This window comes from Callospermophilus lateralis, unplaced genomic scaffold (assembly GCF_048772815.1).
Source record: "Callospermophilus lateralis isolate mCalLat2 unplaced genomic scaffold, mCalLat2.hap1 Scaffold_124, whole genome shotgun sequence".
NCBI lineage: Eukaryota > Metazoa > Chordata > Mammalia > Rodentia > Sciuridae > Callospermophilus > Callospermophilus lateralis.
In genome coordinates this window covers 829,596-838,156 of record NW_027512424.1, presented here as the reverse complement: position 1 = coordinate 838,156, position 8,561 = coordinate 829,596, and the positions used below count along the sequence as shown (strand labels likewise).

Genomic DNA, 8,561 nt, shown 5'->3' with positions numbered 1-8,561 from the left:
GTCCCTCATTTGAATAATTACTTAAATATGCTTCAGTTGGATGCTTGACTTTAGCATTAACAGAACTAATTTTTTTTTCTTCAGTTTGCTGGTATTAAAGGTGTGTGCCACTATGCCCAGCAACACGGAATTCTTTCATAATTTTGAAAATAAAATGCCAATTAAATCCATAAGGGAGTAAATAACAAACAATAAGTAAATAAACAGAAAAAAATAAACAATTTTGAGGGATATAAAATACCAAAATGTTTTACTACTGTTATGGACCAGGCTATACGGGCAATGACCAACAGACTCCATTTTACTCTGAGACTCCATATCATGTAAGAAATGCTTTTCCCATGGGAAAGTCCTGCCTCTGTACCCATTAATAGTTACTTAGCATAGCATACTTGGCAACACAAAATAGCAATTCTTTTATACAATGTTAAATTGGTCTCTTTGGTTTCCATTTTTCTTGGGCAATGTACCTTGTCAGAGATTGACTGTCTAGAGGTTAGTAACCATTCTCTAACTTGTGCTGAACTAGGGTCATTCTGACCCACTTCCCTTCTGCTTGCTTGCTGCTATGCCATCCTGGAAAGTTCCATGGGAAATACCAATGTAACCATTGCATTGTCCCGCTACAACCAATTCAGCTTCCCTACCTGCTTGCTTGCAGCTATGTCAACCCTGATGTGGTTTTTGTCTTTAAATATCCTAAAATGCTCAAGCTTGGGCTGTTCCTTGCAGAGACAGTTATGAATCCTGTGGGGAGCAGTAGCCAGCTAGCCGGCTAAATAAAGATTCTTCAATTTGGACACAACTGGGACTACAATTAAGAAAAGGAAAGAAAACCAAAAAATGAAGAGGTATATACCACATTCTGGGAGACTAAAAAGAAGAAAATTTCAAGTCTTGTCACCTTTCTTATAATTACCTGATTTCACCATACTTACAATAACCTTTCCTCTTGATAATTCGAATAAAAATCCCAGAATCAACATATAAAACAAACCCGCAAAACAATACTAGACGCTTACAGAAACACATTTTGTTAAAAAATCTAAAAACTTGGTGAAGCCATTGAATTCTTTTAGTAGTTACCTATATGGTAGGAGGAAACATAAGAAGCCTTAACTGTATACATAATTTCTTTTCCTTTTTCAAAAAACTGAAAATATTTGAGGCAAATAAGACAGTGTTAATATTCAACGAGGCTGGATGTTGAGAATAGGGTATTTTATCATGTTATAACCTGGCTGGCAAGTTTGAAATACTTCATAATATAAATACATAAAAAGTTATTATTTTAATACTTCACAAATAATTTATTTTGAAAGAAGCTGTAATTATATGAAATTGAAAACACTGGCGTTAGGGCTATTATTATTGTATTATTTTAGGGTCTGAAAAATATAAAAATCAGCGGGTAGCAGTACATTTTATTTTTGGTGCCAATTAATTTATGAAACACTGTGAGGTGTTTACTATACTCAGGACACCCTGGTATGATATGAAAAAAAGATATAAAAATTGAGTTTTGGGCTGGGGATGTGGTTCAAGCAGTAGCACGCCTGGCACGTGTGCAGCCCAGGTTCGATCCTCAGCACCACATACAAACAAAGATGTTGTGTCCACCAAAAACTAAAAAAATAAATAAATATTAAAATTCTCTCTCTCAAAAAAAAAAATTGAGTTTCTATTTTTCAAAGAGTTCTTGATCTAGATGGTGAAAAACAATGTAATGGGCAGTTGTTTATGGGCTAGTGGAAACTTCCCATCTTTTTGGCCTTCTTTTTTACTTGCATATTATTTTTTTCTTTATAAGAAATACTTGTATTACATTGTTTTCCTTTCGTTTATGGTAAAATTAATATTAGCACTGATACATATAATAACCTAGAAGATAACTGTTCCTAATTGTAATATTTACACAGCGATTTCTTTTTGGTGGGCAAGATGGAAGTGCATTTTATATATTGCAAACAAAAAAATCACTTCTCATTGGTTTCTAAGCATTCACTTAAACTTATGGAGTATTTTTTTCTTTCACCGAAGTAAAAATGCCAGGAACAAGTTATAAATCAGAATGCTACAAAGTTACACAAATACAAACTTTAATTAGCTTTAAAATTTATTGAAATTCAGGCTTAGCATTTAACAATTTAATATAGCATTATTTTAATTATTTTCTAGCTAGTATTTTTACCCACTTTACATGATTTCTGGATATACCTTTTAAGAATTGATACTAATTTTTCATGAGATGCCAATTATATACTTGTTAAAATCTTGGGTATTTTTCTAATTGTTCTTAATGTCAAAAGTTAAAAAAGTAAGTTCAAATACTGAAAATTTAAGATGTTAATACTGGGGCCACCGTAATATAGAACAGAAAAAAATGTTCACAATCATAACTGTTTAAAACTCTTGTTAACATTTATTGTAGTAATGGAATATGATTTTTAATAAACTATATGAATTTCTTTTTAAAACATTCAAGCATTTCCTACTGAAGTATGTCTGAAGTTATAAAAATCTTCTGTTCTAAAGTAACCTATACTGAATTAATTAAAAAACAACTGTGGCACTTTAGATAAGACAATTATTCTATTGCATATTTTAAGTACCTAAGGTACAACCTGATCAATAGTAACTTCCTGAAAAGAGTAAGGAGAATGGTGGCTTTAAGGAGTGAGTCGTTTAGGGTCACGAGGGAACATTGAGGTCTGACGCACATTATGCAGTCCCAAAAACAGCATAGTCACGCGTTCCAATCCTGAGGAAAACAATATTATGGTTAATTTCTTTCCTGAAAGACCTCTCAGGGTCTTACTTACTTAACTATAAATATAATATCACTGTTCAACTAAGTGCTTTTTCTTATAAGGAAAGAAAATAATATGTTAATTTGAGTTTATACAAAACTGAATGTTTTGGGTATTAATTCAGAAACAGAAATGTTGCTTGGGGTGATAGTCTCATGGAAATGAAAAGGAGACCAATAGAGGAGAGGAAAGAGACCAGGGGGAGGGAGAGGAAAGGGGAAATAACTGGGGAACAATATGGACCAAATTATATTGTTATATAATCTCTATGTGTGACTATGTAGTAAATTCCACTATTATGTTGAATACAATGTACCAAGAAAAAACATGGGGAAAAAAAAAAAGAAATAAAGATGCTGCAATATGGGTGAAAGACTAAATGAGATATCCTTAAGTGGCATGAAGTTTAACAAGTTCATACATAAATGAACAGAATCTATGATTTAATAATATAAACACTTAAGCAAACCACTTAATAAGCCAATATGTTTCAATGATATCAGATTCTGATTCTGCAGTTTAGGCAATGAGTATAAGAGTCATAAACCTGTTCAAAGAAGCATATCAACGGAAGTACTAAAATATTTATTGTGATTTTATAGTCATTTAACATGGTGGTACTTAGCATAGAAGGGAACAGAGTACACAACTGAGTGTAGAAAAGATACTGATTTTTGGTCTATGACTTAATTTTTAAAATTTGATACTGGGGATTGAATCCAGGTATGCTTTATTTCCTGAACCATTTTTAATTTATTTTGAGACAGGGTCTTGCTTAAGTTGTCTAGTTGTAATTATGGGCATATGCTACTGTAGTTAACAGACATTGGCTTAAATATTACTGACACAAGTTAAGATCAAGTACAAACTCTGAAGCAGAGAAAAACCAGCACATAAAACTTCTGAGGGCTGGGGATGTGGCTCAAGTGGTAGCGTGCTCGCCTGGCATGCGTGCGGCCTGGGTTTGATCCTCAGCACCACATACAAATGAAGATGTTGTGTCTGTCAAAAACTAAAAATAAATATTAAAATTCTCTCTCTCTCTTTAAAAAAACAAAAACAACTTCTTGAGTGCATTTTGATTCATTATTTAACTATTACTATTAAAGATTAACATAGCACACACACAAAGCAAAAGTCAAAAATTATTTTTATGTGGCAATGACTTTTCAAAGATTTTAAATAAATATCATAAATATAGCTGGATGTGATGCACATGTATGTAATCCCAACAACCTGGGAAGCTGAGGCAGGAGGATCAAGTTCCAGGTCAGCAGGAAGGCTCTGTCTCAAAATAAAAAATAACAAAGGGGGTTGGGGCTGTAGCTCAGTGGCAGAGCATTGCCTAGCATGTGCAAGGAACTGGGTTCAATCAACAAATAAAGGCATTCTGTTTACAACTACAAAAAAAAAAAGAAAAACAACAACAAAAAAGGTATGGGGATTAGTTCAGTGACAGGGCACCCCCGGGTTCAATTCCCAGGACTAGGTACACCCCAAAAATTATAAACATAAATGAGAGAACTAATGTTTCTAGTCATATTCTTTACCAAAAAACACCTGTAGACAAAAATTTGAGCCTTATATTATAGTGATACAGATTAACCTCAAACATGAAACAACATATTCCTTTTCCTTCTCAAATGTTAAGTTTTTTTTTTTTTTTGGCAGGAGGAGGGTACTGGAGATAGAACTTAGGGGTGTTCTACCACTGAGCTATATCCCCAGGCCTACATTTTAAGCTGAGACAGGGTCTTTCTAACATGATTAGGGTCACACTAAAGTTGCTGAGGGTGCTCTTGAACTTGTAATCCTCCTGTCTCAGCCGCCTGAGACTTTGGGATTACAGGCATGTGTGCCACATGCCTGGCTAAAAAACAGGTGATATTTTGATAATCATCAAGCATCTTCTTTTTAAAAAATACTTTTAGTTGTCAATTGATCTTTATTTTGTTTATTTATATGGGGTGCTGAGATTCGAACTCAGTGCTTCACACATTCTAGGCAAGTGCTCTACCACTGAGCTACAACCCCAGCCCCATCAAGCATCCTTTTACATAATTTAGGTTAAAATTTACATTGCTTATCATTGTAGAAGTCTGAAAAAATTCATTCAAAATGCACATTACTGAATGAGAGAAAATAGCCATAATTTTCCCATTAAAATTTAGACTATATATTCAATGTAGCATTGTTTATAATAAGAAAAGTCTGGTAACAAACCTACAAGTTTGTCAATACAAAGCTGGTTAACAAGATTATGGTATAACCTTTCAATACATTCTATATAGAGATTTTAAAACAATGAAAATCTCTTAATTGATAAGGAACAGCTATAAAATATTATTATGTAAAAGATGCAAATTACTGAATGGTGTATGCAGTATGTTATGAAAAAAGTGTATGTGTTTGTTTGCATATGCAAAGAATATCTTTGCAAAGGTCAGCTGAAAACTAGAAACAATGGTTTCCCGTAGGGAGGTGAATGTACACTATTTTGTGTCTTTCTTCCTTTTTAAGTATACAGTTCAGTGGTATTAATGCTCTTGTTCCATCACCTAGATGTGAAACAACATAAAAACTTAAATATTTAGTCTGTAATATGTAACCTAATTATACAATATAATCACATAACAATAATATACAATTATAGTATAATTATAATATTTATTAATAATATATATAATCTCTAGCTTATGATTTTGAACATGTCTGAATTTATCTGTGTTAATTTCATTCAAATATTCACAGAACTGAAAATCTGAGATTTAATGGGTTAAATAAATACATTTATCACATTGTATAACCACCATCATCTCTATAACAATTTTTTTTTTTTTTGGTGGTACTGGGGATTGAATCCAAGTGTGCTCTACCACTGAACTATATCATTAGTCCTTTTATTTTGAGAGAAGGTCTCACCAAGTTGTGGAGCTTAGCTTTGAACTCTTGATTTTCCTGCCTGTTTCCCAAGTCACTGGGATTAAAGGTGAGTGCCACTGCTCCAGGATTTTCTCTTTTTTAAAAAATTCTTATGATCTTTATTAATGCTATTTAATTATTTTTAATTTAAAAATTTTTTCTAGCTTTACTGGGTTATAAATGACCAAAAATTGTCTGTATTTTTAGAATACAATGTAATATTTTGAGATATGAAAACATTGGGAAATGATTAAAGCTAAAAAAAAATACCTCTCTCTCACACACACATACACACACACACAGAGCATCCCTATTCTGAAAGTTCAAAATTCTCAAAATTCTGAGACTTTGAGAATCCTGCAGCACCCCAAAATTTTCTGATTGAGTTTTTTTAAAAATGTTGAGTTTTAGTAATTTTATATTTCTTCAGGATAGTCATCTCTTAGCAAAGAATCTGCAAATATGTGTACCTATTATGTGAGTTGTACCTTTTTACTCTATCCCCATCCCTATAATGTTTTAGAAATATAAAAGTTAGCTGTTCATTTCCTACTTTGGAAATCAAATTTTTACTCAGTCATAACTCACTTAAAAATATTCTTATGGTTCAAATTTATATTACACTTAGTATTTATAGACTTATTTGTAAGCAATAACAGTATTACCAATGCCTCCACCAGCATGAGGAGCGGCTCCAAAACGGAAGGAATCAATGTAAGCCTTGATTTTCTCCAAATCTATAAAAATAAATAAAACAAAATTTATCATCTTATTTATCTTGAAAAATTAAAAATGCTGTTCAAGGAAGACTTAAAAAAAACTTTGAAAAGTCTTTTACAAGGATTTGTTTCAGAATAAATATTCTGCTAAATACATTTTAAATTATTTAACAATTCCATGATGTAAGGCTCTCTCTGTTAGCAGCTGAGGATCATGTATTCTTTGAGCTCCTGACAATATTTCTTCTCCTCTCATGAACATATCATAAGAGTTGGACTGTTTCTGTAGGAAAAGCAAACCACTCTTAAAAATATTATCATTTTTTCCATTATAAGTATGTAGAAAAAAAACTACACTGCATGAAAAGTCCATCATTTTCTACAATTAATGATGCAACTTTCTTTAATAAATAAAATATAATGAGCTTCTTTTAACGTAGAGGTGCTGAAGGCTAAGTAATTTCTTTCTTACTTGTATCAGACTTAGCCTTCTCCTTCCACATACCCCAGCAACAAATTGGAGTTCCACATCTAAAATTAAGAAATGGTACAGATATTTTGGAGGGGTGGGGTAGGGTGGGTACTGGGATTTGAACTCAGGGGCACTCAACTACCGAGCCACATTCCCAACCATTTTTTTGTATTTTATTTAGAGACAGGGTCTTACTGAGTTGCTTAGGGCTTTGATAAGTTGCTGAGGCTGGCTTTCAACTCACAATCCTCCTGCCTCAGGCTCCTGAGCTGCTGGAAGAACAGGCGTGTGCCACTGTGACCAGCAATTTGACATGGTGATAATAAAGTTATTTTCTTCCCACAAACAGGCCATTTAAAACTAAATTACTTACAGGATTTCTTGGGTCAGGCATGGTATAGAAAGGTCTTACAGCCAATGGATATTTATCAAGAATATAAAAATATGTACCATACTATAAAAAGAATAAAGGCAATTAAAATACGTTTTTAAAATAAACTTTTTTGTTAAATTAATATTTTTAAACATGTATATTTTTGCTCTTCAAAATTACTATATTTACATTATAAATATCCTGCTTTTTTGAAGTAACATTTACATCCTACAGCATTTTGTCATGTGTTATAAATAACTGCAGTACCTAATCTTTGGAAGCTATTTACCAGCTAAAATTTGAGCCATGGTTCAAAATTTGAATCAAAGTCCAATTTATTGCTTTTTTGAACATGTAATCTCTAATTGCTCCCCCATCATAAAATATATTTGAATAAACATCTTTGATTTTCAGTACTTTCCCTTTGTTATTCTAGCTTATCTCAACATTTCAGATACATTATATAAATTGTTAGGTTTTACAGAAAACAAGTTAAATCTATGGATTATTTTGGGAAAAAACTGACATCTCTTACAGTATTAATCTTTTTTTATAAACTTTGGTTACCTTCTCAATTTTTAAAAGATATTTAAGTAAAGTTTAGTAGTTTTCTTCACATGAAAACTACAATAGAAAGGAATAAATAATTATTAACATAAAATGATGACATTTTTGTTAGAATATTTACTATGTGACTTAGATTTAATTTTAAAGGAACCCATTAAAAATCAATTATTTTTGACTTTAAACATTTTTGCTAAAACTGAAGAATAGAGAAAATGTCTACAGAGTTAACAAGCTAGAAGAATTTGCCCTGCTGAAAAAGCATTTTAAAGGTATAAATTCAATATTGTATGGTTTCAGAAATATCTGAGTTCTTTAGTAAGGTTAACCATGTTAAGTGCTATTATCAAGAGGAGTTCAAGGACTGTTTCATTTCATTAAATCATTGTCTTAATTCTTTTAGAAAGACCATAGTAAGTTTTAACTTTTATTCCATTTGTTGCTTTTAGTTTTAGAAGATGAGATAGTAAAGTAGCAGAAGAAAGCTCATTTATCTTCAAATCTCATAAGAGAGTAGGGATACTCAGGAAGACTTTAAAAAAACAAATGCAAATAATTTTGAAGTCCTTTCTAACTAATCTAACAATGACTTAGAAGAATTTTTTTTAAAAAGTACCATTCCCCTTTTATTTATTCTGGAAGGTTACCACTGTAGAAGAGTTTTAGAACCTTCTGCAACTATCCTCTTGTACAAAGATATT

General features: G+C 31.9%; 1 long non-coding RNA gene across 1 annotated transcript; it reads right to left on the bottom strand.

Moving 5' to 3' along the window:
• Positions 1-2,400: 2,400 nt before the first annotated feature.
• LOC143640148 (uncharacterized) lies at positions 2,401-6,473 on the bottom strand. The gene is made up of 2 exons (XR_013154886.1): positions 6,398-6,473; positions 2,401-2,761 (listed from the first exon to the last, which is right to left on the bottom strand). It is a non-coding gene; the product is annotated as an uncharacterized LOC143640148 (long non-coding RNA).
• Between the last annotated feature and the right edge of the window lie 2,088 nt (positions 6,474-8,561).